The sequence below is a fragment of the Drosophila yakuba genome, unplaced genomic scaffold (genome assembly GCF_016746365.2).
Source record: "Drosophila yakuba strain Tai18E2 unplaced genomic scaffold, Prin_Dyak_Tai18E2_2.1 Segkk57_quiver_pilon_scaf, whole genome shotgun sequence".
NCBI classification, from domain to species: domain Eukaryota; kingdom Metazoa; phylum Arthropoda; class Insecta; order Diptera; family Drosophilidae; genus Drosophila; species Drosophila yakuba.
In genome coordinates this window covers 334,477-343,955 of record NW_025048821.1, presented here as the reverse complement: position 1 = coordinate 343,955, position 9,479 = coordinate 334,477, and the positions used below count along the sequence as shown (strand labels likewise).

The following is a 9,479-nucleotide window of genomic DNA, read 5'->3' as shown; positions in this document are numbered from 1 at the left end:
GGGTTGAGGATGAGATGGTAAGGCACATTCATGCTGGTCAGCTATTATTTTACAAGTACTGCTTTAACGATTTGTCGCATGCGAACAAAATAATTCCCTTATACCAAATTGTAAAGAGACGTTTCCTTTGCGAGTTTTCAGCGGCAGCTGGCATGCTTCGCCAATTTTTTAATTTTTATTAAGAAAGAACCCACCTGACCTTGCAAAATAAAAGTTCAGGGGGGAATTTACACCTTCATTATAATCTATATAAAATAAAAATTTCTGATCAGCAATCGTTGCTTAGAGAGCAATGACTAATGAATTGATAATTTAAATTCTAAATTTGAAATCGCCTTCCCTAAGTCGTCTTTTGTATCGGTTAACGCCAACATGAACCATGAGAAAAAGTTAAAGGAACATACTTCTCCAATTGTAACAACAAGCCATCGAGTCAGCCCCATATTGGATATTGAGCTAGAAATTAGTAACAAAATGGCTCATACGCGGCTAAATAATAAGAAAAGGTATATTATTAAGTTGGCGCCTTCTTTTGACCAATTTGATGTTCTACCACCTAGCAAGCGGTTTTCATATTGGCAATTCAGAGGGAAATTTGTCTCGGATAATTGAAAATTAATTGCCTGCTGTACGCATATGATATCAAAATCTATATGACAGTTTGAATTTTTAATAAAATTTTCATGCTTCAGAAAACTGTTTGAAGCATGAAACTGTTATTAATAAGTCACACTGTCATATAAATTTTGATATCATATGCTGCTGATTTGGACAGAATTTGCACTAAAAATAAACTACCTTTACATATAAATAAATGCAATGTTGTTACATATATCGAGTGTTTTAGGAGGTTTTTTTTTCTTTGATGATAGCTGACATCTGTCGAGTGATTTATGTTTAGTTTCGTTTGGAAATTCATAATGATCAGGTTAACAGTTGAGCAGCGATATCAAATCGTTAAATGTATTTCGAAAATCAGAGATCGTTTTCAAAAGTGCACCTTTGGCTTCGCCCGTTTTATGGTGCTCATGAACTGTGCGCAATACTGTCGAGAAGTTTCTCACCCAATTCACACAATTTACTTCAGGCCAGTGTAACAGAAGACCAGAACACATCGATTCGTCACCGTGCGCAGGAGTTAAACCTCTGCCCATCGTTATTGTGGAAGATCGTTCGCAAATTTTTGTTTCCAAAAGTGCGTGAGAATGGTCTAGGAGATATTTGGTTTGAACAATACGGGCCGTCAACTCATCGACTTATTGGGCGAAGTTTTCGGTAACAGTGTCATCTCCAGTAATGGTCCTGTGCCATGGCCACCGAGATTGTACGGCATTACAAGATCTTCTATGCAAATAAGCCCATCACGATTTCGGCCCCTTTCAGCCACCATTGAACAAGCTATTGCCGACATACGGCCTCATTTGCCCGAGTTATATTCTATCATTAATGCCATCGAATTATCTTTCAAATAAAATAAAAATCTACTTCCATTATTTGGATCCCATCTGCCAATTTGCATATCAATAGACTTGAAAGGCTTCAGAAAAAATGTATGAAATTTGAACTCCAGTCTTGTCATTACCTGCGTCTTGTTTATCGGCGTTCGATAGCTGGGCTTCTCGTGGATAATGATTTTTTGAACGGAAACATTGATAGTTTTTATCTTTTGTGGTATTTTAATATGAATATTCTAAGAAGTCTTCGCACCCATTTAATGAAGACAAACAGACGAACATAGAGTCAAAAACTCTTCCTTCTACCTTTTACATACTTTTCAATGAACTTAATACACCCTTTACCCTACTAGTAAATTGTATAATAATACCGTAGCTCGACCAACGGATTGAACAATATTTAAAGTTAATCGTTGTTGAAAAGATTGGTTTTGTTCAATAAATAAAAGGTAAAGAACACATAATTTAAATTTGAACTAAATTCTTATTAATACTTTTATGTGTATCGTACACAGAAATAAGTTTTACTATTTATTCACGAGGTTACATAGACTGATTATAACAAATGGGTGCGTGTGAGAGGCAAAAGCTAAGAAGGAGCGAAGGATGCCGTGGTCGTCGAGAATAGTGATGAGAAGGCCTCTCGCGATCTCGATACGCGTGTAAGCTATCGAAATCGATCACACTATTGTAAGCTGCTGAGAGTTGCCACAGTACCCCCCTCCTAGAGTACCAGTTGGAAAAGGTATCTCGCTGGGAGTATGACTCGTCGTCCAGATCTCGATACCTGCGTGGCAGGTTGAGCGAAAGGTTCTTGTATTCGGAGAGGTTCCTCTTTGAAGATGTATGCTGGTTTATTTGTCGTGTTTCGCTATTACTTCAAACGGACCCTCGTAGTTAGGTTCTAACAGAGTTTTAACTCGATCAACTCTGACTAAGACGTGTTTGCATATTCTCCAAGCGGCGATATGGTGTGGCGCTGGACTTTGGCTTTTTGACACGGGATACCATGCGAGGCCAAACGTAGTGCTTGCTAACCAATTTGTTCGTTGCCTTAACTCCTGGATGGCATAGCGAGTGCAGGCCTTGGACTACCACGTGGCAGTACAATTGTTTGTTTGAGCCTGGAATAAACAATTTCGTTAGTGATATGGCTGATTTCGCTTTCCTTTTCTAGTGCCAAAAATCTATGTGTTTGATGGCGTCGATGCGTGAGAGAAGGTCAGCGACGTTGTTTTCCTCTCCCGAGATGTGCTGATTGTTGGTGGCTGAATTGGCTAATAAAATCCAGCTGCCGGGGGCGTTGTGATGATGCTTTCTCACTGTTTTGAATGAAAACGAACATCAGCGGTTTATGGTCGGTGATGATTACAAAATTTTTGCCCTCCAGTGCGTACTTGAAATGCAGAGGCCTGATATATAGCGGTGAGCTCTCTATCGTAGGTTCTGTACTTCTTTTGCGCCGATGAAAATTTCTTGGAGAAGAAACCCAGTGGCTGTGCTTGTCCGTTGACAATCTGATGTAACACTGCACCCATAGCGTCGTCCAATGCATCGTGGTGAACGTTACTTGAGAGTTTGGTGCCATGTAGTTCAGCAACGTAGCATTTGCGAGCTCTCTTTTTTAGGCGTCGAACGCGTGATCTGCTTCTGTAGACCAGAGTATCGCAGTTTTGTCGTTTTTTTTATTACCTTGAATCAGTGTCTGAAGTATGATTGATTATCAGCAGCACGTGAAACTTTTTCAGATCCTTACCGATAAGCGGTTTTTTAATGGCACGAATGGCTTCCACTTTAGATTCAGATGGTTTTAAACCGTGCTGGCTGATGTCATGACCCAGGAACGTGAGTTGCGTCCTTGCGAACTGGCACTTCTCGAAGTTCACGATGAGTTATGTCGGAGGCGGTCGAGGACTATGCGAAATTGCGTCTCGTGTTGCGCTGCGGACTCTGAAGCGATCAAAATGTCATCAATGTATGCGAAAGCAAAATTAAGGCCCTGAATGACGTCGTTTATGACCGCTGAAAAGTCTGCGCTGCATTTCGCAAGCCGAAAGTCATGTACATGAATTCGAATAACCTAAAAGGCGTGATAATGGCTATTTTGGAAATATCTTGCGGATCGACAGGGATCTGGGGTTATGCTTTTTGCAGGTCGATTTTAGAAAATATATTCTTACCGTATAGAATGCTCGTTACATCCAGTATGTACGGAATCGGATATCGATCAGGCACTGTTACGTTGTTTAGAGCTCGGTAGTTTCCGTTCGCTTTCTTTACCATGTGTAAAGGGCTTGACCACTTACTCTTTGAGGGACAACATATATTCCATTATCCAAAAGATAGGAAAACTCGCTCTGCGCTGCTTTGAGTTTGTCTGGTGCCAGTCGTCGTAAACGAACGTTGCGAGTTGCGAGATCTCGATATTCGTGAAGTAGCTTGGCGTATTTATTGCACGCATCATAGGATAAAAATCCGAGCTATTTTATGCGGAGGCGTGCCACAGGTCGATTCCGATAGCGTTGCTCGATCGATAAGTTTACGTCGCCTAATGTCAACGAGCAAGTCGAAGTATTGAAGAAAATCGGATCCAATGATAGCGCAATTGACGTTAGCTACCACGAAAGTCCAAACAAAATTTCGCCTTAGTCCGATTGATAATGTTATGCGCTTTTCTCGATAGGTTTGTATTTTTGAGCCACTGGCTGCCAAAAGAAGCTTTGGAGTGGGTATTGGTTTCGCACTGAAATGTCGGTGCTGGTGTCGATAAGAAAGTTTATTTTGGAAAAGCTGCCGCTGATGCTGAGGCGGGCAATTGTGCAGTGGCCGTCTTCGAATTTGCCTCCCGAATCCGAAGACTGCGTTAGTTTTTTGTTTGTGACGAAAAAGAGCATGGTTGGCGGCATTTCTGGGCGTCGCTACCGAATTTTCTGTGGTTGGTACCACATGCTTGAGGTTTGACCAGCGTCTTGGGTTGTGGCGCTGCGCCTTGTTGATGTGAACCGACTGTTCTTGCGAGAACTGTTTTTGAGTAGGGCGTTTACCTGTTGCTCGATGCGTTCTAAACGGTCGTCAACACCAGTGTTGCGGTGTGGCAAAGACTTACTGTAGTCAACCGTGCGTACATTGTGAAAATCGCCAACATCTACTACTTTATCTGCCAACTTAGGGAAGCCTGATAAGCTGGCGTCCGATACCTGCAAGATAGTTTGCACTTGTGTTGGTAAGCGCTGCATCCAAAGTGCTTTTAAGAAGCTTACTTAACTTTATTTGCGGCGAGCGAGCTTAACTCATTAAGCAATTGTGAAGGAAGCTTATCGCCAAGGTCGGTCTCCGAACTTAACTTCTGGATTTTCTTCTGTTCGCTTTCACAGAAGCGTTCCAGAATGCAAGATTTTAAATTTTCGTATTTGTCTACGCTTGGCTGGTTGACGACTGCGTCGGAAATTCACGCCAAAACTGGTGCTTCGATTGATGGCAGAACTGTGTTGAACTTTGTGTCGTCAGAAGTTATTCCCGCCAAAATAAATTGGGCTTCGATTTGAGACAACCATAATTCGGGGTACTCGGTCCAAAACGATGGTATTTTTACAGCCACGCGGCTGAGCAGCGTCGGGAACACGAGCAACGGGATCGTAAAAAAACGTCGGCGTCGTCTTCCATGGCGTCGTTGGTTGCCAAAATTTATGCAGATTTTCGAGTCTATGTATATAGTGAATCACGTCGGGGTCACCAATTTAATGTGTAGTGATGATATTTTCGCCTAGAGAAGGCCTCTCGCGATCTCGATACTCGGGTAAGCTATCGAGATCGATCACACTATTGTAAGCTGCTGAGAGTTGCCACAATACAGTATGGACCTACAAAGGAAAAAGTTGAGAAATTTAAAAAAAAAAATTTAATTGTCTAAGGAAGAATAGAAATGCAAGTGGAAAGAATAAATACACATGCGTTAAAATTAGTTGACACTTTCAACCATGTTTTATGAAAACAAAAGAGAACTAGATAACAAGCGGTAGTCTCGAAACTCTTAATAATGTTAAGAGAAAAGTTATTACATTTATAATATAGTTTAGACGTAGGGATACCAACCATACAAGTTTTGGCGAACTGCCTACTTAAAACTGTGAGGTAAAAGTGTGCCTGAAAAATTACCACTGATGTCCTTATGTTAAGGGGGTAACAACCTTTAGATTGCAGTCGCTTTGTGGGAAAATAAGGACAGTTCTTTTTAAATCCGTATAATATTTATTTAGAGTGATGCCTGAGGTAATAAAAAAAACCTTTATACAAATGTGGAAATTATAATTATATCAATTTTTTAAGGATCTTTTAAGTCAAATTGCCGCTGACATCGTAGATTTTTTACGTAATGCTGGCCGCAATTTTAATCTGAAATCAGACTAAAACCAACAAACCAAACATTTTCTTACTAGGGAGGATTTTTTGTTGTCGATTAAGTAAACTGTTTTCAAAACAGGCTCGGAAAAAAAAATCCAAAAATGTTCACAAAAAATTTTGGTGTAATTACTGTCAAAAAGGGTCTCAAAATGTTTGGTTTCTAAAAACTATATTGAACAATTTTGTGTGCTCTTTAAAATAAATGCTACATGATGAAAATCGGATCAATAGATTTTTTATTATAACATACACAAAACATGGTTTCCTGCTGAACACGGCAATTCTCTAAGTACAAATGCAATAGTTACACGTCACAATAGCAAATTCATGTGGAGAGACAAATATCAAATAATATTATTAATAACGGCAATGACTACAGCGCCAATGAAAGCGTTGGAGGACAACAAATACAAATTTGTTTAATTTAATTTAAGGAGCAGGCATATAATTTTGACAAGAAAATAGTGATAACTTCCATAGCAACAAACTGCTTGTCTAACAGTATTCAACGTTAGCTTAAATTTGAGCTAAATAAACGATGTAGTTTGTATTCAGCTATGCTTGGCCCAGGAACATAATCTGTATCAGCAAGAAATTTGTAAAAAAATCGTCACAGAAACGGAGCTTTCGCCATATTATTCCATAAATTACCCGAAAAATGTTCCCTACCAAGAATTGATGACAGATACACCCAGACAGTGCAAGACATTTTGGTACATTTCGCAATGTCTGTAGAAAAAGATCTCGGACAGACTAGAATCACGGGGCTGCACCACCTGGTTTCTTCATGTTGCAAGTGAGGCTGAATTGATAGCGATGTGCCAACTGCCCAAGGACTTTTCATGGTAACTTAAATGAAAAGTAGTTTTAGGTAAATATTAAAACAAATATTTCGGCTGCTCAGATTTTTACATTTTTCTCGAAGATTTATAGAAATAGGGGAACAAAATTAGATGAAAAACATTTAAAAAATGATTTGAAAGGGTGGGCGTCACAGTTCTGGGCGTCCTCTTTGATCAGCTTGAATTAAAATTCTTGCTACTTTTTATACCCGTTACTCGTAGAGTAAAAGGGTATACTAGATTCGTTGAAAAGTATGTAACAGGCAGAAGGAAGCGTTTCCGACCATATAAAGTATATATATTCTTGATCAGGATCAATAGCCGAGTCGATTTGGCCATGTCCGTCTGTCCGTCCGTCTGTCCGTCTGTCCGTCCGTCTGTCCGTCCGTATGAACGTCGAGATCTCAGGAACTACAAAAGCTAGAAAGTTGAGATTAAGCATACAGACTCCAGGGACATAGAAGCAGCGCAAGTTTGTCGATTCATGTTGCCACGCCCACTTTAACGCCCACAAACCGCCCAAAGCTGCCACGCCCACACTTTTGAAAAATGTTTTGAAATTTTTTCATTTTTGTATTAGTCTTGTAATTTTCTATCGATTTACCAAAAAACTTTTTGCCACGCCCACTCTAACGCCCTCAAACCGCCCAAAGCTGCTACGCCCACACTTTTGAAAAATGATTTGATATTTTGTCATTTTTATATCGGTCTTGTAAATTTCTATCGATTTGCCAAAAAACTTTCTGCCATGCCCACTATAACGCCTACAAACCGCCAAAAACTGCGTTCAAGACTCTCCTTCTCTCTTCCACTAGCTGAGTAACGGGTATCAGATAGTCGGGGAACTCGACTATAGCGTTTTCTCTTGTTTTATATGCTATTATTAATATGCTATTTATGAACTTTTGCGCACTCTTTGAACGGTGCTGATAAAAGAGTACTGAGGAACACGAAGGAACATTTCGTCAAAATAATTGTGCCTACCAGTGTAAGTTAACAACTAAGGGAGCGCTCAATATATTTGAGTCAGCAGCAATATAGTTTACGTTCATAATGCCCTAGCAACTAACTAGCTTTATACAAACAGTGCTAATACGCCCCAACTGAGTTGAGCGCTCCGCGCTAAGAACGGTCAGCAGCGTCAATCGGACACCCAGTAACCGGGGTACCGAATTGCGCTGCATAAATGCTGAGTCTGCTTGCCGACCATGGGTTTATGGCGTGATGTATTGGAGCTAGACCGTCTGTCCGTCTGTCCGTATGAACGTCGAGATCTCATGAACTACAAAAGCTAGAAAGTTAAGATTAAGCATACAGAGAGACATAGACAAAACTGCCAAGTCCAAACTTTTGAAAAATGTTTTAATATTTTTTAAATTTTGCATTAGTCTTGCAAGTTTCTTTCGATTTGCAGAATAACGTATTGCAACGCCCACTCTAACACTTTTGAAAATGCTGTTTATATTTTTTCCCAGTTTTAATAGCCTTGTAAATTTTTCTCGATTTGCCAAACATTTTTTGGCCACGCCCACAAGCCGCCAAAAACTGTCAGTGTGAAAATTCCTCCTTTGCTCTTCCACCAGCTCAGATAGTCGGGGAATTCGACTATTGCGTTCTCTATTGTTGTATATAGGTCAGATGTAGCCCAAAGGTTTGCAACACCAAATGCAGTTGTCCAAATCAGCAGTCTAAAGGAATGAAACCAAAGCTGCTGAGGCGTTGAGTCAGCGGTCCCACGTCAGCTGCACAGCGGGCTTGCGACGGATGCAAAAGTACATGGTATATATTCTGCCCAGCCCTCTTAGAAAATATTTAAAAAGCTTTAGTTGGTTTATACAAGACCCGCAAAGAATACAAGCGGGTCCTGCCTATGAAACACAATAACGTGTGACAATAAAATAATAAAAGGAATAAATAATAAACAATAAAATAATAAAAGGAATAATAAATAAACAATAAAATAATAAAAGAAATAAATAATGAAATAATAAATAGTACATAATACCTAATACTTAATACATCATACATAATAACCAGCCCTAGTTCGAATTCGAACAAAGGCGCGCGCGCGCCCCCAAACGAGCCACGGACCACACTAAACCAGAAAGCCAGCCACACTAAATCGGGTAAATCGGTAGCACAAGCAAAATCGATAGAGCCAACAAATCCCTATATAAAGCGGGCGGCTGGCCTCTGGGAAGTCAGTCAGTGTTCGGCAGCGAACGGATGGAAGTCATCAACCAAAACCGACCAGCCAGCTCAACAGCAGGATCTCCCAGTGGCAAATATAATAAACCAGGATAGTAAGTGTTCATTCCTATTGCCTCTGCTGACTTAAGGGTCCAACAACAGGGGATCCTTCAATAGCACCACTGTCCTGAAACAAATAAATTTCCTGGACGACCCTGGCCGTCCCTGATTAGATGAAAAACATTTAAAAAATGATTTGAAAGGGTGGGCGTCACAGTTCTGGGCGTCCTCTTTGATCAGCTTGAATTAAAATTCTTGCTACTTTTTATACCCGTTACTCGTAGAGTAAAAGGGTATACTAGATTCGTTGAAAAGTATGTAACAGGCAGAAGGAAGCGTTTCCGACCATATAAAGTATATATATTCTTGATCAGGATCAATAGCCGAGTCGATTTGGCCATGTCCGTCTGTCCGTCCGTCTGTCCGTCTGTCCGTCCGTCTGTCCGTCCGTATGAACGTCGAGATCTCAGGAACTACAAAAGCTAGAAAGTTGAGATTAAGCATACAGACTCCAGGGACATAGAAGCAGCGC

General features: G+C 40.4%; 1 long non-coding RNA gene across 1 annotated transcript; it reads right to left on the bottom strand.

Moving 5' to 3' along the window:
• Positions 1-1,938: 1,938 nt before the first annotated feature.
• On the bottom strand, positions 1,939-5,747 carry LOC120322327. Its single transcript, XR_005562106.1, has 2 exons — positions 4,715-5,747; positions 1,939-4,651 (listed from the first exon to the last, which is right to left on the bottom strand). It is a non-coding gene; the product is annotated as an uncharacterized LOC120322327 (long non-coding RNA).
• Positions 5,748-9,479: the final 3,732 nt, after the last annotated feature.